General features: G+C 56.8%; 1 pseudogene; it reads left to right on the forward strand.

Annotated features, from left to right (window-relative positions):
* Nucleotides 1–1,772: 1,772 nt before the first annotated feature.
* Nucleotides 1,773–22,542, forward strand: part of LOC148774236 (cilia- and flagella-associated protein 100-like) — a 21,218-nt pseudogene continuing 448 nt past the window's right edge.

Consider the following 22,542-nt stretch of genomic DNA (forward strand, 5'->3'; position numbering starts at 1 on the left):
CCCCACCCCGGGCTGGGGACCCCTTCTTAGGAGCCCCCACTTCCTTCCTGCCTCTCTTGCAATCAGGGTGGAGGGGGGACCCTCAGGCTCCTGCCTATCAGACCTGGAGGCAGGCAGGTGACCCAAGTTCTGCAGGTCAGAAACACACATCAGGACCCCCTCGTGGCCAGGGTCACACCTGCTGCCCGCTTTGGGCTCATTCCTGACAGCACCATCTGGGGGTGGCTGGCTCCCACCCACTGCAGACTCAGGGAGCCCCCCTGCCCTTTCCGTTTTTAATTGGCTACTGTTGATTTCTGTATCTATTCTCAAGAACTCTGAACAGCTTCTTTCAGGAGGAAATCAGCTCACATGTTGTTAGCAAGGAGTTGGCTTTTCTCCTTTTGAGATGGATATTTTCCAGACTCCTAAAGTCTAGTTAGAGAACTCATGGTGCTTGAGATGAACCCTCTCAGAACTGTGTGCTTTCCTACTCAGTCACTGGTCACACAGCTTGGACTATAGACTGTGGACCCCAGGGAGGCAGGGCTACAGGCTTAGGCTGGCAGCTGGATCACTGGGACTGTACGAGTCTCCCCACTTTGGGCAGACCCAGAACAGACCAAAGAACTGCTCCTGCCTCGGGCAGAGCCGGGAGTTGCTGAGTCTCACTGACTCCGCAGAACTGGCCTGCAGACTGTCCAGAGGCCCCCAGTGGCCCCTAAATGCCTTATGTGTGTTAGTCACTCAGTCGAGTCCTATTGTTTGCGGCCCCATGGACTGTAGCTTGCCAGACTCCACCGTCCACGGGATTCTCTAGGCAAGAATACTGCAGCGGGTAGCCACTCCCTTCTCCAGCGGATCTCCCCAACGCAGGGATGGAACCCAGGTCTACCTGCACTGCAGGCGGACTCTACGTCTGAGCCACCCTTGTCAATCTATAAATCCCCGAGATGAGATGTGTGGGCAGAACTGGTGGCCATGGTCAAATCTCAAGGAGGGGTCTCCCGCTGTTTTGGGGGATAGGGGACCTGGCGGGGGCTGGGGGGTTGGGGTGGGGGGGTGAGTCTCGGCGATCTAGCGCGGACCCCTCCCTGCTTACTGACAGGTGTGCCGCCCTGCCTTCATCATGCGTCATATGCAGCCTGTGGAGCGTTGGATCTCCATCCGAGTCAGCACTGAAGTCACCTTCGCCGGGTGGGCTTGTCTGCGCCCAGATCTCCGAGTCCGCCGCCCGGGTCCTGCGGAATGTTTGCTCCTGTAACTAGTTCCCAGCACGTGGGATGCTGCGGCCCGGGACCACGATTGTCAGAGCCGCCCCTCTAGACTGTAAGGTTCGCTCCGCAGGAAGAGGAAGGTAGGTGGTGCACGTGAAAAAATCAATCAGGAGAATGACGGGAATGGCAAGAGGGGTGCTGACCAGGAAGGAAGCCGGCGCACACTGGGCGGGGCGAGTCCGCTTACAGCGCAGCCCCCCTGCGGCGCGGGCGCTGAGGGAAGGCCGAGCCTTTGTGATGTCACAGCCCCGCCCACCGGGAGAATGGTTGCCATGGCGACGTAAACCGAAGGTCTGGGCTCGCGGAGCCCCGGGGCAGCAACTCAGAGGCTTCCGAGCGAGCACCGGCGTGCGGAGCCGGTGGGTGCGCTCGGGACCTGGGCGGGAGACACGGGCGGGGTCGGGGCGGACACCTCGCGCGCCCTTCCAAGCCCCTGTCGCAAGGCTTCCTGTTCCTTACTCATCGCATAGCCAGCCGTCTAGCAACCCCTCTTCCCTCCAGGCCCATGCACCCTCGCCACACGCCCGGACGGGCCAGACGAAGGTGTGGGGAGGCCCGGCCCTGCTACAAGCCGAGCACCCCGATTCCTTTCGTGGAGGCTGCAGCAAGCATGCGGCTGGAAGGGTGCAAGCTTTGGAGTCAAGGAATCTCGGGCGGGAGTCCCAGCCTCGGCCCTTCCTGGCTGTGTGACTTTGGACAGTTTGCCACTTTGTTTCCTCCTCTGCAGAATGCAGACTAGCTCCGCAAATAGTGAAAACAAGCGCCATGGTGGGGCGGAACGCTTGATGAGCCGCCAGTGAGTGCCTCCCCCGGTCCTCAGGGAGCTTACATTCTGGGGGAATCAGTTAATCGACCGTTGTTAAAGGGATATATCAGCTCTTGGAAACTGGTTAAAGGGAAGAGGGTGGGGTGGTGGGAAGATGCTTCTGGGGAGGGGCGGGCCTGAGCGCTGGGCGAGGGTGGGAGGGGCCGAGGCTTGGGGGGGGCGGTGGGTGGGCGGCTCTGCGGGCAGGACCAGCCCTGGGCTGCTGGAACCATGCGGGGCGGAGGAGGGAGGCGCTGCGGGTCGGAGCTGCAAGTGTCCCCCTCCTGGTGAGCTTTGGGCAGGTGCCCGCTGTTCTCAGCAGCCGTCCGCGGAGGGCGGGCTGCGGGCTGCGGGCTGCGGGCTGGGCCCACCCGGCTCAGACCCTGTCTCTCCCCAGGTTGGGAGTCTCCTCTAGCCGATGTCAGGTTTCTCAGTGCACGCTTCCTCCTCGGCGCGATGTCGGAGATCCTGCCTCCTATGGTCTCCAAGAGCGTCACTTTCAACAGTAAGTGCCGGGCTGGGAGGGCTTGCGCAGCGTCAGAGGCAGCCTTAGGGGGCCTGGGGCGGCGGGTTCAAGGTGGAGTCAAGGCGACAGCGATTCTAAGCCAGGCCGCGGACCGGAAATCACAGGCTTTGCCAACTTCCCTAGAAACTCCATGCTGTAATCCCTAGGACTGCTGTAGCCAAGCCCCACCCCAGCCTGGGGCTTAACCCCCAGAGTGTATTGTTTCACAGCTGCCGGGACCTCGAGTCCCGGGCAGGGATGCTTCCATTCTGAGGCAGGAAGGGACCCTGCGCCCTGTGCGCGCGCAGCTTCCGGTGGTGTGCTGGCGCCCTCTGGTGGTGATCGACAGAAGCGCCTCCTTGGTCTCTGCCTCACCTTCACTCCATCCTCAAGTTCGACGAGTGTGTCCGTTATTTCCCCTTCTTGTTAAGGCTGTGCACACTCGCCCAGCGTGACCTCACCAGAGTAACATCCGCAGCCACTCTCTTTTCAAGCAGGGTTGCATGCTATGGTTCCGGGCGTTGGGACTTCAGATCTTCAAAAGCATTCGTTTGAGGGGGGAACACAGCTCACCCCAAGACAGGCCGCACTGGAGGTGGGGCTCGCTCAGCCTTCCTGCAGCCTCAGCTGCTGGCCAGCCACCCCCCCCCCCCCGCGCTGGAGGCCCGCACCTCCTCCCCGGGCTCCCGCTGAGTGGCCCTGGGCGTGGCCGCGGGGCTGAGGGGCAGAACTGGCCACACACCCTCTGCTTTGGTTTACTGGTCTTGAGCTTCCGATTCCAAAGGGTGTTGAGAGCCCCCGTGTGAAACTCCACCTTCCTGGAGGCTCCGCTGTGTTCCCTCTCCCTCCAAGCTTGACGCCCGCCGTGCTCACACCTTGCACACATCCACACAAATGCACACACAGCCTGTCCTTTTCTCACACCAATGGCCACACAGCAGAAACGCTCCCTGTGCCTTCTTCCCCATCAACCCAGATGCTGTGCAGACTGCTGCTTATCAAACCTTGAGCTCCTGTAAACCCAGAGCTTCCAGCAAAGGCACTTCCACGTGTGCGGGCACCAGTCTCTGTTGGCGGCTGCTGTCCATGGCTGTCCCTCTTACACTGTGTGCTTTACGCCCTCCCTCTTTCTCATCCGCTCTGCTCCGGAGTAAACTGAAAAATGAAGAAAGGTTGAACTGGGGTTCCCAGAAAAGATAGCTTTGAAATGTTTCAGTTCAGTTCAGTTCAGTCGCTCAGTCGTGTCTGACTCTCCGCGACCCCATGAATCACAGCACGCCAGGCCTCCCTGTCCATCAACAACTACCGGAGCTCACTCAAACTCACGTCCACAGAGTCGGTGATGCCATCCAGCCATCTCATTCTCGGTCGTCCCCTTCTTCTCCCGTCCCCAACCTTTCCCAGCATCAGAGTCTTTTCCAGTGAGTCAACTCGTCGCATGAGGTGGCCAAAGTATTGCAGTTTCAGCTTCAGCCTCAGTCCCTCCAATGAACACCCAGGATCGATCTCCCTTAGAATGGACTGGTTGGATCTCCTTGCGGTACAAGGGACTCTCAAGAGTCTTCTCCAACACCACAGTTCAAAAGCATCAATTCTTCGGTGATGTTTACAGATAACAAAATAACTCTAAATGCGCTCACACAAAACAATGCAACATAATGGTGCTGTTGACGGAAAAAATATTCACAACCTACAAGTTCAGAATTATGTTTCGTTCCCTGGGGATACCTGGGCTTCCTCGTGGTAGAGAACCGCCTGCTAATGCAGGAGACTCAGGACGTGCGGGTTCAGTCCCTGAGTTCGGAAGATCCCCTGGAGTAGGAAATGGCAGCTCACCCCAATAGTCTCGCCTGGGGAGTTTCATGGACAGAGGAGCCTGGCAGGCTACAGTCCACGAGGACGCAAAGAGTCAGACATGACTGAGCACACACAAAAGTTATGCTTTTTTCAGTGTGAATTTGTAGGACTTCACACCTGGGAGAAACAGTGAGAGAACTGCGACAAGCAGGGGAGCGGAGGCGGGCTGCAGAAGTCCTGCAGGTTGGGTGCAAGTTAGGGAGCCCTAACAGCCAAAGGTTAGTGTTAATGAAAGAAAACCAGAGAGCCCGGATTAGGGGAAGTTAGCACTTCTCCAAGTGTGGGAAGATGCAAGAGTCTGGGCTCTCTGAAATCATTCCTTTCATGTGCCTGCCACCTCCCTGGGGCCAGTGTCCTTCCTTTTCCATTGGCACTGGCGCCCTGGGATCACAGGTATTGTTCTCCTTCCTGGGTGCCCTGGAGGGCAGGAGTCACTTCAGACTGTGACTTCCTTGTTTATTGATGTGGCCGAAAATACTCCATTCTCATAGGGGAGGGTGTTCTGGGCCATGAGCTGGAGATGAGGTGAGGTGCTGGAGGAAGAGACAGAGGCCACTGTGGGCCCGTGTGTAGGGTCCTGTGGGCAGGGGGAGGACCGTTTGGCTCTGCTGGGATGATGGAGACAGCCCAGGTCTAGAGTGTGTGACTGGGGCACCATCCCTCCCACCTTGAGCAGGGGTCGGGGGGAGAAATGGCCACAGCTCCATCGAGACATGGCTAGTCCGTGCCCTGGCATTGAGGGCAGAGGACCTCGGTGGGGAGCTTGGCCAGGTGGAGGGACTGGCCATAACAGAGCGGAACCCAGGCTTCCCAGGCAGGGCTGGTGGGAGCAGGGCTGCAGCACCCCTGCTTCTGGGAGACGCGGCCTGTGGCTGGTCCCCCTGTCTCCAGGGGCTCCTGACATCCAGGCCAGAACCCGCCTGAGCCTCTTGGGTCCAGGGGTGGATTGGGGGGGAGTGATCACTGAGTGGATGGTGGTATCTCCCGAAGGTGAGACTGGGCGGGGTGAGGGGTCATTCCTGGTGAAGGAAGCTCACTGCCAGGGTCTAACCTGAGCAGGCTGGCCGGGGTGGGCCGTGCTCCCCCATGTCTGCACCTCCCGTGCTGGGGACAACCCCGTCCCGCATGTAGGCGTCCCTTCCCCCATCCGCTGCTGACTGTAGGGGTGGGGCTGGATGCAGTCCTTTAACTTGGTGATTTAGGGTTAGGGTTAGGTCCCTTCCCCCATCCACTGCTGACTGTAGGGGTGGGGCTGGATGCGGTCCTTTAATTTGGTGATTTAGGGAACATGGTTTTAAGTGACCCAGCCTTAGTCTGGGGAGCTGCAGAATCGGACTGTCCGAAGCCCGGGCTGGCGGCCGCGTGTGGGCGCGCCTGCTCTGTGCCTGGCACTGTGCTGGAGTGCAGAGGTCAAGGGCACAGAGGCAGGCCTGCTCTCAGAGGGTTTGGGGCAGCGTGACCTGCTGCTCTCCTCTCTGCTTCTCGGACAGACCAGGCAGTCCCTGTACAGAGTGCCCCCCACCCCCGCACGAGCTTACTCAATGAGCCACCTCCCCACCCCACCATCCAGGGCTTTCCTGGGGCTCCCACACCTTCCCCACCCTCCTTCCCCAGCTTTATCTTCTAGTCGCCCTGGCCCCCTCCCCCCGCCGGTAGACTGTCATCTGCCTGAGGGCCGGGGGCTCTCTGTGTGCCTCTAAGGCTGCTGTCTTTTCCAAAACCCGGTGCCCAGAAAGCTCGCAATGAAATTCTGTTAGGCTGCAAGCTTTCCCCAAGGGTCAGGACCTTCCGGCACTGCTTTGCAACACCATGCTGAGTTCAGCTGGAGCGTTTAGACGGGGACGTAGAAGCGAGACTCTGCTCACAGATGACGTGATCCTGTATGTGGAGAAGCCCTGAGGAAGCTCTGTGCTCATAAATGAATGCAGCAGCACAGGAGAACACAAGGTCAGTACTCAAACGGGAGTTGTGTTTCCATTTTCCAGCCATGAACAGTCCAACTTGGGAGTTAAGGGGCAGTTCCATTCAGGATGGCACTGAATAGAATGGATACAGCCATGAACAGTCCAACTTGGGAGTTAAGGGGCAGTTCCATTCAGGACGGCACTGAATACAATGGATATCCAGGAAAGGGGTGATGTTGTGGGCGATGACCAAGCACGAAGACCCGGGAGTCAGTCTCTCCACGAGAATGACTCTCCAGCAGGTAGGCGCTGTCAGAACCTGGGACAGGACCTCCCCAGCTTCCAGGAGAGAAGTTAATGCTGAGGCGGGGGGATTTCGGGGGATTCTGGCATTTTGTGGTGTGGCTACCAGCCTCCAGCCCAGCAGCAGTGGGGAGGGCGGCCTGAGTTCCTGGCGTGGCTTGCTGGTGCCAGTGTAGCAGGAAGAAGTCAGTTCTGACCCCATGTTGGAACTCTTTGTTTGACTTGCTTTCCATCACTTTTGCTCTCATAATCATACAGAACGGCCTGCCTCAGAGAATCGTGCCCCTCTGCCTGACTGTTAAGTGCCTTTGTCCAGAACTCTGTCCACCTATGGATGGCAAAGAAGAAACTGACACATCCCCCTGCCTCAGGCTTGCCATTCTAGGAGATGTTTGCAAGATTAATGGCCTGTTCACGTTGCTTCCTCGTCTCCTGCCGTCTCTGATCTGTGAGAGAACCGGCGTCCAGACCCCACTGTGTTGTTCATTCACTCAGTTGTGTCCGACTGTCTGCAGCCCCATGGACTGCAGCACGCCAGGCCTCCCTGTCCATCACTAGTTCCCAGAGTTCGCTCAAACTCACGTCCATCGAGTCGGTGATGCCATCCAACAATCTCAGCCTCTGTCATCCCCTTCTCCTCCTGCCTTCCCAGCATCAGGGTCTTTTCGAGAGACCACGAGATGGTTATTTTGAAGTGCTAGCTACCGTCTCCTCAATCTGCCAGCTCCCTGATTCAAGTCTCTCGTCTCTCAGTTTCACTGGGCTCTCGTGCGGCGAGCAGAGCTAGTTGCACTTGGAAACACCAGGGTGGGCAGACGCGGGAGACGCCCGGCTCCGGCGGCGCAGACGCGGGAGACGCCCGGCTCCGGCGCAACTGACCACATGCAGAATCGTGGCTGAGATGAGCTACCCCGCGCCCAGGGTTAGGGCGGTGGCCGAGAGGAGCTGTACCACGTTCAGAAGGCGGTGGCTGCTTGGGCACCGGAGGGCCGAGAGGAGCTGATCTACATTCAAAGCAGGAGGCGCGGCCTTGAGGAGATACCCCTCGTCCAAGGTAAGGTACAGCGGCTGCACCTTGCTGGAGCAGCTGGGAAGAGATACTCCACGACCAAGTGGAATATAAGAATCCAGTGTTCTGGGGAGGAAGGAACAAGATGGCGGAGGGATAAGATGGCAAGACCACTTTCTCCCCCACAAATTCATCAAAAAAACATTTGAACGCGGAGTAAAGTCCACAAAACAACTTCTGAATACTGGCAGAGGACATCAGGCTCCCAGAAAAGCAGCCCATTGTCTTCTAAAGGAGAGAGAAGAAATCCAGCTCCACCCACCAGAACAGCGACACATGCTTCCCTAAGCAGGGAACGCGGACAAGTCACCCGTCCAACCCCACACACAGCGAAGAAACTACGTAATAAAGAGAACTCCACAATCTGCAAGAAGAGGGAAAGGCCACCCCAAGCAAAGCAATATAAGCAAGATGAAGAGGCAGAGAAATACCCAACAAGTAAAGGAACAAGATAATTGCCCACCAACACAAACAAAAGAAGACGATATAGGGAATTTACCTGATAAAGAATTTCAAATTTTGATGGTGAAAATGTTTCAAAATCTTGAAAGCAAAATGGAGTTACAGATAAATAACCTGGAGAAAAGGATTGAGAAGATGGAAGAAAGATTTAATAAGGACTTAGAAGAAATAAAAAAGAGTCAATATACAATGAATATTGCAATAGATGAGATCAGAAACACTCTGGAGGGAACAAACAGTAGAATAACAGAGGCAGAAGACAGGATAAGCAAACTAGAAGATAGAATTGTAGAAATAAATGAAACAGAGAGGAAAAAAGAAAAACGAATTAAAAGAAATGAGGACAATATTAGAGACCTCTGGGACAATGTTAAACGCTCCAACATTCGAATCATAGGAGTCCCAGAAGAAGAAGACAAAAAGAAAGACCATGAGAGAATACTTGAGGAGATAATAGTTGAAAACTTCCCTAAAATGGGGAAAGAAATAATCACCCAAGTCCAAGAAACCCAGAGAGTCCCCAACAGGACAAACCCAAAGCGAAATACTCCTAGACACATATTAATCAAATTAACAAAGATCAAACACAAAGAACAAATATTAAAAGCAGCAAGGGAAAAGCAGCAAATAACACATAAGGGGATTCCCATAAGGATAACAGCTGATCTTTCAACAGAAACTCTTCAGGCCAGAAGGGAGTGGCAAGACATACTTAAAGTGATGAAAGAAAATACCCTACAGCCCAGATTACTATACCCAGCAAGGATCTCATTCAAATATGAAGGAGAAATCAAAAGCTTTACAGACAAGCAAAAGCTGAGGGAATTCAGCATCACCAAACCAGCTCTCCAACAAATGCTAAAGGACCTTCTATAGACAGGATACACAGAAAGAGTGTATAAACTTGAACCCAAAGCAATAAAGAAAATGGCTACGGGATCGTACTTATCAATAATTACCTTAAATGTAAATGGGTTGAAATTTTCAAAAAGGCTAGGAAACAATTCTCATAGCCATCAATAGTTCAGTGTTGAGTTCATGAATAGTTTTTAAAGTTTGGGACAAACTGTAGTATTTGCTATTTGAAGTACTATTTGTATTTGGCATATTACGATGTAACATTGGTCTTCATTTCCATCTTAAAACGCCTAAAAATGCCTAACAGGTTTTTAGATTTGTGAATTTTAGTTGAAATGTATTTTACGATGTTACTAAATCTGCAGAAATATTGAAATATTTCAGAGAACTTATTCACTGTACATTTAATTTATTTTATTTATAAAAGCTTTGAACTGTAGAAAGTTTTACTTGTTGGGTCAAATGCTTGTTGCTTCAAATGCTTGTTGCATTTGAAGTGCTAGTTACAAGAAAATCAAATACCTTCAATGTATAAATGCTATTAAGTTTTTAAAGGACTCTGGAGTATAAGTAAGTTTGTTTAAAGAAATTTAGTCTGTTCAACTTGAAAAAAATAAATAAAATTGGAAAAAAAAAAAAAACACCAGGGTGGACAGCAAGGATCGTCCTCCAAGTTGGGCTGTCTGATTGCTGAAGGGCCACACAGAGGCTGGAGCCACTTCCCTGCCACGTCTGTTGGTGGGAGTTTAGAAACGGGACCTCTTCTCTTGCTTTGGAGCCAGAGTCTTAGGAAATCTTTTCTTACAAATTTTATTTATTGATGTATTTTTGGAGAAAACCCAACCCCCATCGCAGCCCCATTGAGGAGCATAGACCCATGCCTTTCTCTTGTGGCACCTGTGCCATGGGAGTTTCTGGAGGGCAGGAGTGCCCAGGGGCTTGGGGCAGGGAGGCGTCATGCCTGTGCTGTCAGAGCCCACCTCCCTTATCTCGGTTTCCTCAGTTACCGAGAAGCAGCAGCGTCTCCCGAGTCTTGTGGGGACCGCTCCAGAGCTGACCCAGGGAGGCCCGGGGTGGGGTGAGCTCCCGCCGTCCTGGACAGGCGGACACGGGGGAGATGCTGGGACAAAACCAGACAAAGGAAGGGCGTGTGGACAAGCGCCATGGCGGCGAGAAAGGCACCTCGAAGAGGGACCAGGAGCCTGCACAGCGGGCTGGACTCAGGGCTCAGGGCCGGGGGCCGTGGGGGCCGCTGCGGACAGGCTCTGCGCAGAGGAGGAGGGCCTGGCCGCGCGTCTCAGGACGTGCGAGGCACCGATTTGGCTGAGCTCCAGGCTCCTATAGGGCCCCTGGGGGATGTGTGGTGAGTTGTGGAGCATTGGGGGAATCCAGCGCTGATGCGGGGTCATCTCCACAGACCCAGTGACCGGCGGGTGACGGCAGCCACCCACCTGCTCTCTCGCTGTGTTGCTTGCCTGCCTCAGGAGGCACCGTGGTGTCAGCTGACAGGGGAACGGCAGGGAAGGGTCTCCGCATCTTTCGCTGCAGCCCCCGGAGGCCTGAGGAGGCTCCTAGCAGAAGGGTTAGCTGGGCGGCTGTCAGAGGCTCAGAGCCTGTGGCCTCTGTGAAAAAGCATCCTGCTTTGTCCATAGGAGCAAAGGGGAGGGGTGCCCAGCGGGAGTCACAAGCTGCCGTCATGGGTCAGACATGTGTGCTGGAACTTTTGTGGCCCGTTTTTTGCTCAGTCCTCAAAACTTCCTGGGAAAGTCAGTATAATCATCGCAGGTGTGGGAGCTAAGGGTCATCTGGCAGGTGAGACCCCAGGGCTGGAGCCTCTGAAGTCTCCCTGGCCTGATGCCATGTGCACAGCTCTCACAAGCTGCTGAGTCTTTTGCTGTGGCTGTCATTTTTGTGTCTCCCCAGAGCATGGCCCAGAATCCATGGACAATAGTTCTTCAGTCACTGAAGAAAAGAAGCAGCATGCGAAAAAAGGCAAAGGTAATTCTGGACCTGGGAGTGCTCGTCCCATCAGTGGGAGGCAAGTGCTCACCCTCAGGCCCCAGATGTCCTCAGATGTAGCTTCTGGTGGGAAGGACAGTGAGAAAAGGTTCTGTTTTCATTAGAAATTGGATACTGAAACCTGAAATAACAGGAACGTAAGCAACAAAGTAGGATTTAGTTTTCCTCCAGTAATGAGGAGTGTGGGAGGCAGACCAGGGTTCTGTGGAGCTCTATCAGAAGCAGTCCTACAAAATCTTCCAGGTGACCAGGTTCTAAGTCTTTCTGCTCCACTATCTTTACTTTCGGGTCTTTCAACCACAAGGTTGTTGCCTGGTCAAAAAATGGCTGTGGCAGCTCCAGCCATCACAGCTGCTTCCAGACAGGGAGAAGGAGGAAAGGGAAGGGCTAACTCAGCCATCCTTGGGAAAAGATCTTCCCCAGAAGCCCCACCAACAGTTTCTTGCCACACTCCATCTGTTATGGGGCCATCAGTATCTGCAAGGGAAGCTGAGAAATGTAGCTTTTCAGTGAGTCGCAAGGTCGCCGCCTGTTAGGAGATAGAAAGGGATGCATCTGGCAGCACATGCCTTGTCCTCCGGGCCCTGCTGTGTCCTCCATGCCTTGGCTTCCTGGACTCCCTCCTGGTTCCTTGGCTGTCCCCACCCCCAGCCCGGTCCCGCAAGCCAGTCTGCTCCTCCTGCAGAGGTGTGCAGCTCTGAGCATGTTGCCTGAGCCTGTCCTTCTCTGGCCAAGCTCCCGCCCTGGGGCTGGGCTTCCCCATCCACCCTGCCCACGCCCACTTCCTCCTCCTGTTAGTTATCAAAACCCAAACCTGCCTAGAAGTAGAGACTGGAGGTCAGTGAACTCGTGTGCTCATCACCAGATCGGAAGCAGACGAGATTTAGCCATGTTTGTTTCACCTGTCCTTCTTCTCTTTTTTTGTCTTTGACAGAATATTTTACTGTTTCAAAATTTGTTGTTTCTTTTGAAGTGTAGTTGATTTACCCTGTTGTGCTATATAGCAAAGTGACTCAGCTATACACATATATACATTCTTTTTTATATTCTTTTCCATTATGGTTTATCCCAGGATATTGACTATCTGTGCTGTACAGTGAAAGTGTTACTCAGTCATATCTCACTCTTTGCGACCCCATGGACTGTAGCCCGCCAGGCTCCTCTGTCCATGGGATTCTCCAGGCAAGAATACTGGAGTAGGTTGCCATTGCCTCCTCCAGGGGATTTTCCTGACCCAGGGATCGAACCTGCGTCGCTTGTATCTCCTGCATTGTAAGGTGGGTTCTTTACCACTCGTGCCGCCTGGGAAGCCCTGTTTTGGCTGCACTGGGTTTTAGCTGGGCACACGAGAGCTTTGTCTTCATTGTGGCGTGCGGGGTCTCTAGTTGGCATCGTGTGAACCCTTAGTTGCGGCCTGTGGGATCTGGTTCCCTGACCAGGGGTCAGACCTGGGCCCCCTCCACTGGAAGCACAGAGACTTAGCCGCTGGACCCCCAGGGAGGCCCCTGTGGCGCATGTGAGGCGCCACTTCTGAGGGACGGCGTGAGGTGTCTGTCTTTTTCTTTCTGACTTCACTTCCTAGGATCATCGCTGGTTGCATCCACGTTGCTACAGATGCTGCCAGGATAAACTCCAGACGTTATTTCACTCCTCCCGTGTGCATTTTTCAAATATCAGGACCTTTCTCACATGCCCAGCAGCAGATAACCAGGCCAACGTCAGACTTTCCCGGTTGTCTCAGGAACGTCTTCCCACAGAAGACTTGTTCTCGTCCAAAGTCAGTTGAGATCTGAGCACCTTCAGTCTTGTCTAACTGAGCAGAGCGGCCTCCACGCCCTTTCGCCCTCTGTGCTTGCCTGGTGGGGACGTGGTCTTATTAACCCTACAGCGTGTCCCTGTGGTGAGTACATCTGCTCCCTTCCTGGCGGTGTCACTGAGGCTGTGTCTGTGGGCCCTGCATTTCCTCTGGCTCAGCGTTAACCAGGGTGCCTGAGAGAACCTGTGTCTGCCTGTGTGTGCACACACCCCTTCCCGGTGGGCTGTGTGCCTTCACCTGCCTCCCTGGGAGCCACCTGGGAGCCCTGGGTTCAGCCTGATCCCGCATTGCCGATCCCAGCTGTTCACCCACCAGTTTCTTCTACCCATGATGCTTGCATTGAGCTGAGCATGACATTAAGGGCCAGGGGTCTGCTTTATGGCTTGGCTGTCTGTCTTCACTGAGGTACCATTCCTATGCAGTGCAATGACAAACCTCCAGGTTACAGTTTGATCCATTTTGATAAATGTGTACAACTCTGTGTACAGCCTCTACCCCGTTTGCCATCTAGAACGTTTCCCTCCTTTCTCCCGAGGATGGATGATGGTCTGCTGTCCCCATCAGTTCAGTTCAGTTCAGTCACACAGTCGTGTCCGACTCTTCGCAACCCCATGGACTGCAGCACACCAGGCCTCCCTGTCCATCACCAACTCCTGGAGTTTACTTAAACTTACGTCCATCGAATTGGTGATGCCATCCAACCATCTCATCCTCTGTTGTTGCCTTCTCCTCCCACCTTCAATCTTTCCCAGCATCAGGGTCTTTTCCAATGAGTCAGTTCTTCGCAGCAGGTGGCCGAAGTATTAGAGTTTCAGCTTCAGCATCAGTCCTTCCAATAAATATTCAGGACTGATTTCCTTAAGGATGGACTGGTTGGATCTCCTTGCAGTCCAAGGGACTCTCAAGGGTCTTCTCCAACACCACAGTTCAGAACCATCCATTCTTCCACGCTCAGATTCCTTTATAGTCCAGCTCTCACATCCATACATGACCACTGGAAAGCCACAGCCTGCCTGCCCCCGGCCGGCTGCCGGGCACCTTTATAGTCCAGCTCTCACATCCACACATGACCACTGGAAAGCCACAGCCTGCCTGCCACCGGCCGGCTGCCGGGCGCCCTCGGAGCCCCTGACGCTCCCCTTCTGTCCTTGTTCATCTCCCCACCGGGGACGGGGCTTCGCCGGCGGCAGGAGCTCCCCTCCCTTCAGTCCCCCAGAGCACAGGTCCTGTCGCCCATCCTCTCCCTTCCTTCTTTCGTCCTGCTGGCCGCGTGGGACCCTTTGAGGTGTCTGAGGGCCTGGCTGGTCCAGCGGGTGCTCTGTGACAACCCTTCCGTGTGCACGTCCATCGCCGATGCGTTTGTGGGGAGAGATGGGCTCCGCGTCCTCCTGCTCGTCCACCATCTGCTGTTCTGAGGCTGTTTTCCCCGCGCGTACCAGGAGGACTGGAACTGCTGCTGGGATGTTAAACTTTAGAAGTCACTGAACATCTACCAGAGCGACTGTACCAGCTCACAGCCCACCACCAGGTGTGAGGGCTCCGGTCACTTCGCGCCGCTCCAGCCCTGGGCACCGGCCCTTCCTTTCTGGGTTACCTTTCTGGCATGCCGCTGGGCATGCGTTAGCATCCCGTGTTCCCCGTGACCAGTGAGGGGGACGAGCTGTGTTTACGGGCATTGATGATTCTTCTCTATGAAGCACCTGCCTTCGGCCCACTTTTCTACTCGGTTGTCTGTCTCCTTAGTTTAATGATTCCTGGGCTTCCCTGGCCGCTCAATGGTAAAGCATCTGTCTGCTAATGCAAGAGATGCTAATTCGATTCCTAGGTCAGGAACGTCTCCTGAAGAAGGAAACAGCCAATCTATTCCCGTATTCTTGCCTGGGAAATCCCACGGACAGAGTCCATGGGGTCGCAAAGAGTCAGACATGACTGAGCACATACAAATTTCCTTTTAATTTGAAGATATTTTTTTAACGATGAACCCTGTTTCTTCTAAATCGAGGGTAGTAGGAAAGCAACCATATTTTTAAGCCGTTAGGTTGGAGCCCTCTGGGTTCCATTTTCTCTGACACCTGGTGAGCTGGGCTGTGGGAACATCTCCCTTATGCCTGGGTGGGGGCAACAGGACTGGGGTCCTTGGCAGCCCCAACCTCCCCAGCACCCAGGCGCTCTGCCTCGCTGCTCCCACGGCTCCTGAGGACACAGCCGCTGTGCTGGCCTCCGCGCCCCTGCAGGCAGGTGCCGCACACGCCAGGGTCAGTCGGTTGCATCGCTTACAAAGGGCAGGCGGAACTTCTCTTCCTTATGGCCTCGGGGTCCCTGAGACGAAACGCGAGGACAGAGGGCCAGGAGTGTAGCAATATCTGAGACACAGGGAGGTCTGTGTTCACACGGTCTCTCAGATGCCAGGGACAGAAGCTAAACAGGCTAAACCAGGCAGGGAAGTTTATAGAGCTGGGAGGTCCAGGCTCAGACTGCAGGCACAGCTGGATCCCAGAGAGCGTCTGCCGTTCGCGCCTGCTTTCGTGGGCGCTCCCTCGCTGGGCGGCCGGGACGCCGGGACCCTGGAGGCACAGATTGCGCCTGGTTCTCCAATGGGACCTCTCCCTCCCCAGCGTCCAAGAATGTTCCTGACCAGCCAGCGAATCCTTTCCACATGTCTGGGGACGTGGACTTCTTCTTGCTCAGAGAACAGGAGCGGAACAAGTCTCTCTTGGTGAGTATCTGGAGGGAGCCTGCCCGCCTCGGCCAGAGCGCTGGTCCCCCGGCACTCTCGCTCTAGGACAGCCGATGGCTCACACCGCCTGGGAAGCCTCCTCGACTCCGCCTGGCCCCCGGTCTCTCATCCTACTCTCGTACCAGTTTCACCACTGCCATCCCTGGGCTTTTGTCACTGGGGCCCCCAGAGAGTGTCTGTCCCAGAGCCTTAGCCAGCGTGTCTTATCTTCTGCGGAACCTGGAATAGACGCTATCCCCTCCTGACACCCTCCCTGACCGCCAGGCCCTATGAGACCCCGAATGCTCTAACGTTGCACAGTCCCCTCTCACTGGACTTCTTGGGGGCCAGACACATGCACACACATGTGCACACACTGCGTGTGCACACACACAGCTGTGTCTGTGCAGTGCTTAGGAGGCCCAGGATCAGCCCTGTCCCCCAGCACACGCTGTGTCTGCACGCTAGCAGAGTCTCTTGCACCCCCATGTGCCCAGCTAGTCCACCCCTCCACTTCCCTGCAGCATGATGGACCTTACCCCTCCAGGCTGAGGGGACTCACCCAGTGGGCCATGTTTCTGGGACACATGGTCAGAGGCACAGGCGTGGCCAGTATCCCAGGCTCCCTCAGGGGCTGCCTGTGTACCCCAGCTCAGGGCTCAGCCTCTGAGATTCCTCAGGCAGAGGCTCCCTCTGCCAACCTGACCAGGACCAAGGACACTCGGGGACAGGTAGGTCTTCCGCCTCTACCCCAGACCTGATCAGGATTCCACGGGGTGCCAGTCATGCTTCCACTTCCTGCCTGGATGGAGGGGCGACAGACCCTGAGCCAGTCTGAGAGGTGCTTGAGGCAGTGCATCCGCACACGCATGCACACACATGCACACACATGTACTGTCACACTCACACACTGTTAAACACACAGACACATGTGCACACCCCACACATGAGCGCACACACTCACACACACACACTCATCCATGCTCACCCACACACATGCACACACACCCGTGTACACTCACGCACATTCACGCACATACCCATACACACACGCACATGCACACACACGTGTACAGTCACACACATTCATGCAGACACACACTCATACATGCTCACCCACACATGCACACACACCCGTGTACACTCACACACATTCATGCACACTCATACACGCACACACATGCACACCCACACACATGCACACACTCACACACGTGTACACTCACGCACAGACACACACTCATACATGCACACACATGCACACACACCCGTGTACACTCACACATTCATGCAGACACACACATTCATACATGCTCATCCACACACATGCACATTCACACACAGGCACACACCCATACACACATGCACACGCACACACACATGTACACTCACGCATGTACACTCACGCACAGACACACTCACACTCATACATGCACACACTCACCCCCCCACTGACACACACTTCCCCTTCATCCAGCAGTGGCACAGCCTGGATTTCCTTCTCCCAGCCTGGACCAGCCTCAAGGACCCTCTGCCTTCCTTGAGGGCCCCCTGCCCGCCCTTCCCACCCTGCCCCCCCAGCACAGCCCCAGCCTTCTCACACTGAAGAGCCTCCCAGTCAGTGCCTTCAAACTGCAGACCTTTTCCCACTGGAATCCTCTCAGGTGGCACTTTCCCAGTTTTATTGTACCAGGACACACAAATCAGGGCCCACCACACATTAGAGGGAAACAGGCGTTGTTACTGGCAGGACCAGTGGGATGTTGGATTTGATCAGGGGGAGCCGCATGCAGGCTCGAGCCAGCAACATCCTCAGGGCCTGGGTGGCAGGAGGGGTGGGCACTAGGCCACCGGGAAGAAAGCCCCCCCCAACCTGAGACCCCCCCAAGTGAAGGGCTGGGGCGCTGCAGATCCCCAGTGACCCCCAGCCCCAGGTCACTCCCAGTAAGTAGCAAGCTTCCTTATCAAACTTGGAAACTGAAGATCCAGCTTCTCTGAGCCTTGGTTTGTCAGATTTAGAAATCACAGCCCAAGACACGCGGTTTTAGTGTGACCTTCGGACAGATGAGGCAGTGACCGTGTCCCTGCACCCCTGGACTGGAATCGCATCTGACCAGGGTTCCCCAGTTCCTCTGGTGCCCTGCCTGCCTACACCCCATTCTCCACAGGGAGATGCCCGTCACCCCTAGCGCTTCCCCCTGCACAGAGCACATGCACAGGCCCCTACACCCCTCCAGGTGTGCGCCTCTGCCTGTGCCTGTCGCCTGATGGGACAGGCAGCGGGGAGGGGCTGGGCCCGATCTGTCCATCCCCACCCGACCCTACCCTCCTGCCCGCCTCCCGCAGGACCGGGAGCAGAAGAAGAAGCTGCGGGTGCATGAGAAGATGACCTACTCGTCCAAGGTGTCTGCCAAGCACACCAGCCTGCGCTGTGAGCTGCAGCTGGAGGACGAGACGGAGGACCAGGAGGAGCGGGCTGAGCAGCTACGCAGCTTCCACGAGCAGGTGGCCTGGAAGTTCGCCATGACCCAAGGTGCACCCCGTCCCCCAGCTCGCCCCCCCCGCCCCGTGGTCCCCAGCCCCGGTCCCCAGCCCTGGTCCCCAGGCCCGCCTTCGCCCTTCCTGTACGAGCAGCACTTTTAGAGGGCTTGAGCCATGCGGGGTTGTGGTGCAGTGTGTGTGTGTGTGTGGTGGGGGGGCCCACCACATGCCCGACCTCTGCCTCCCAGGCCACAAAGATCAATTCCAGATGCACTGCCAACCAGCAGCCTTTGAACCCTGGTGCTGCGTGCAGTCAGAGTGCTGACCTGCACCGTGAGCGCAGGCTTGACTGTTGTCAGATGAGGCGTCTCACTCGGCTCGTCTGTCCTGGGCAAGTCAGCGTGTCCTGCTGCTGCCTCTTCTGCTGATAACTAGCCTCGTGGGTCCTGGGATTCAGGTCTTCACTCACTGCATTTAGTGAGAGGGAGCTGTGTGTGTGAGCTGTTGTTATTTTCATCACCTGGTAAGAAGTCTGAAGGGCTTCCCTGGTGGCTCAGATGGTATAGAATTTGCCTGCAACAGAGGAGACCCCGGTTTGATTTCTGGGTTGGAAAGATCCCCTGGAGGAAGGCATGCAACCCACTCCAGTAGTTTTGCCTGGAGCATCCTGTGGACAGACAAGCCTGGTGGGTGGGCTACAGTCCATGGGGTCACAAACAGTCGGACACGACTGAGGGACAAAACAAGGAAGTCTAGAGTACTAAACATATGCATCAGTGTTCTACCAATGAACTATAAACCAATAAGCTTAAAGAACCAGTTGAGGTCAGGGTCCTGGACCCCTTGGACTACAGGGGCCCTGAATGTGAACATGGAGAGACCCCAGCCTCCGCCCCTGACACCGAGGCTTGTTATGTCAAGTGTGGAGCTCTGCCTGTGTCTTATCTCTGCCTCCACCGCCTGTTATTGCTAAGACCCGGGAGCCACAGGGGGCATCTAAGTGGGCAAGACTGGACCCAGCAGGTCTGACTTCCTTGAGGAGCTCAGGACGGCCAGGCCAGGCGTCTTGACTTAAAATAGGCCTCCTGGACCACAGCACGTCCTTCTGGAAAGGAGCGGGTTTGAAGGTCAAGGCCAAGAGCCCACACTTGCATCCACAGCGGGGGCGCCCCAGCCCGTGCTCTCAGAAAGGCCGAGAAAGAGGCCCCATGGGCCTTGACCCCAACTGCGATGCCTCACTGCTCATGCTCCAGAAGGCGGCCCTGATGCCCACCCCAGCTTCCTCCCACCCGGCTGAACCCTGCCAGGATGGACTTAGCCTCTGGAGGCTTGTGCGTGTGCTCAGATGCTCGGTTGTGTCCGACTCTTTGTGACCCCATGGACTGTGGCCCACCAGGGTCCTCTGTTAATGGGATTTCCCAGCAAGAACACTGGAGTGGGGTGCCATTTCCTTCTTCAGGGGATCTTCCCGACCCAGGGATTGAACCTGTGTCTCTTGCATCTCCTGCCTTGGCAGGTGGAGTCTTTACCACTAATGCCACCTGGGAAGCCTTGCTGGAGGCTTAGGGTGCCCCAACTAGAGATCTTGCTGCCTTGTTTTCTCTCTCACCACCCCCTCCTGTTACTGTCCTGGCCAATAGACCCTTCATCATGACATCCAGCCAGGTGAAACTTCCAGGATGGGCTGTCCAGAGCCTCATTCTAGGGAGAAGGGTGCTACAAGCAAGAGCAACTCAAGTCAGACTCAAGGAAGGACTTCCCACCTGGCCAGACTCCAGCCATGGAGATGCTCTGTATCTGCACAGCCTGGAGGCGGAGCTCGCTCCGTCGTGGTCCCTGTTGTGACCCAGGCCTCAGGACCGTCTGGCTCGCGGGTCCCCGGCCACTGCCTGGGGGGGTTGCTCCCACTGCCCGCCCACCCCCAGATGCCTTATGCCTTTCACTGCAGAAAAGAAGCTGGAGCCCAACGCCATCAACAGATACGAGGACCGGAACCGGCAGATGCTTCTCATCCAGGTAGGCCGGCTCCCCCGTGGGCCCCGCGCCCTGTCCCCGTGGGGCCCGCATGATGCCACTCCTGCCCTCAGTACGCCCTGGATATGAAGCGGAGCGAGATCCAGCGACTGACTGGAGAGGCTGGCGGCCCAGGAGGAAGCTGAGCTGGAGCGGGCAGAGACGTTCCTGGAGAAGGATGCGGCCCTGTTCGACGAGTTTCTCAGGGAGAAGGACCGCAGCTCTGTGCAGGCGCTGAGAACATGAGCCCCCCGCTCAGGCCTGGCCCAGGCCTGCATGCCCACCACTCCCCCAGCCCGCCTGCACCGGCCGTGGACGGACCCCTGCCCTCAGTTCAGGCCCCTGTTTGGCAGCTCCCCCGCTTGCAGCCCCGACCGAAGGCAGTGTGGACACTCCCCTGAGCCCCTTCCCCTCCGCCCCCCTCCCTCAGGGCTGACAAGGAGTCCAAAGCCAAGATGGAGAAGATCCTGGAGATTCCTGAGCTGACCACCCAGATCATGAACATCAAGAGGTGAGTTCAGGGGGCGCACTGGCCCCGCCGTGTCTCCCAGAGCCCAGGGGAGCTCCACGCAGCATACCGGTCTGCACCCCGATCATGTCCGGGAGCCCAGGCCCTGCGGGTGACCGAGGCCAGGACACGGGGCAGGGCTCACCCCGAGGCCTTTCTGCCCCGGGAGTGGCGGTGACCTGGGGACTGAGCTGTGCTGCCCCGCAGGCCGGCCCTCTCGCCTGCGTGCAGGGTCCGGGTTCCTCCCCTCCGAGGGGCCCAGGGATGGAGCCTGACCTCGCCTGTCCCCTCCCGGGTGCAGCGGAATCTCCAACTTTGAGGACGCGCTGCAGCAGCACAAGGTCCACAAGGACTTCCTGTGCAAGCCGGAAGTGCCGCCCCGGAGCGGGAGGAGGAGCAGGAGGAGGAGCACTCGGCTCTGACACAGGCCGCGGAGGCGGTGGAGGCCTTCGAGAGCCTGCTGCTGTCCTCAGTGGGGGACAAAGGTAGCAGGGAGGGGCGGGTGCACCCGTGTCCACTGGCCCGGCCTCTCCATCTCCCAGAGCCTCCCCCCAGGCCTCTCCATCCCCCAGAGCCCCCCCACCTCCAGGCCTCTCCATCCCTCAGAGCCCCCCAGGCCTCTCCATCTCCCAGAGCCCCACACCCCTCCAGGCCTCTCCATCCCCTCAGAACCCCCCAGTCCTCTCCATCCCCCAGAGCCCCCCACCTCCAGGCCTCTCCATCCCCCCAGAACCCCCCCCAGGCCTCTCCATCCCCCAGAGCCCCCCAGGCCTCCCCATCCCCCAGAGTACCCACCCCCGGGTCAGGTCTCCCCATTCCCCAGAGCCCCCCCAACCCCCACTGCTCAGCCCACACACTCTAGGAGGTCGTTGGCCAGCTCTCCGAGCAGCCCTGCCGCTTGGGGAGACCACGGGCAAGTGCCTGGGACCCTGAGCCTCTCCTGGCTTCCCACAGGACTGGAGACCAAGGGGAAGCTGAGCTCCAGAGGTATGTGGCGGCCCCCGGCTGGAGGGGCCCCACTCTGGGCTGTGGGGATGGGCAGGTGGACAGCCCCCCTCTGCTTCCACCAGAGGGGCAGAGCTCCAAGAAGCCTGCCAAGCTCCTGCAAGTGATGCGGCTGTGCCAGGCACTGTCCATGACCGTCAGCCAGCAGCAGGGCACCCTGCCCAGCGTGCCCAGTGGGTGGAGTCCAAAAGGTGAGTGGGCATGGGGAGGGGGTGATGGAGGAGACTGGCCTGCTGGGGAGCGGCCCCCAGTGGTGCCAGCTCAGAGTGCCTGGAACAGGGAAGAGGCTGAGGAAGGGCCATGTCCAGCCTGGAGGGTCTAGAGTTAAACATAAGCCTGAAAATCGAGGTGTTTCCTGAGCAGACACTTACATTCGTGTGATTTGGTGAACTTGAGCTTGGGGTGGCCCACGTGGGTGCTGCTGGGACAGTCAAAGGTGCATGGCGGAGGCAGCCGGGGGGGTACTTGGGAGAGGACCCACCTGCCCGGACCCTCAGAGTCCAGAGTGCTGGCCAGGGGGCTGGCAGAGTCCCTGAACCTTGAAAGGGAAGCAGGAGGTGTCTGGATTTTCATATAAAATATCCCAAACTTTAATTATGACAGTTATTTTCAAGTCTTATGCAAAACACGATAAGGAACAAACCAACCGACCAGATCCAGCTCTGGTGACTCACCCCGTAACCCCTGCAAGACCCCCTCGGGGACCACCGAGCCACCCTGGGACCTGTCCTGAATGTCTTCCTGTGATTCCCTGACACCTCCCCCCCCAACACACACACACGCCGTGATGACTGACCGCAGGACACGCCTGCCCCATCGCCGCCTCCGGGGCCCCCTGCCCCTCCAGCACAGTCACTGTACACCCCCAGCCTCTCTGGGCGGGCTCTCCACAAGGTGCAGAGGGGCGGGGGCGCCTGGCAGCCAGGCAGGGCTGCACCCTGGCCTTGCCTCAAGTCCCCGCCCTG

This window comes from Moschus berezovskii, chromosome 23, assembly GCF_049115385.1.
Source record: "Moschus berezovskii isolate FMDL1 chromosome 23, NW_MosBer_1.0, whole genome shotgun sequence".
NCBI classification, from domain to species: domain Eukaryota; kingdom Metazoa; phylum Chordata; class Mammalia; order Artiodactyla; family Moschidae; genus Moschus; species Moschus berezovskii.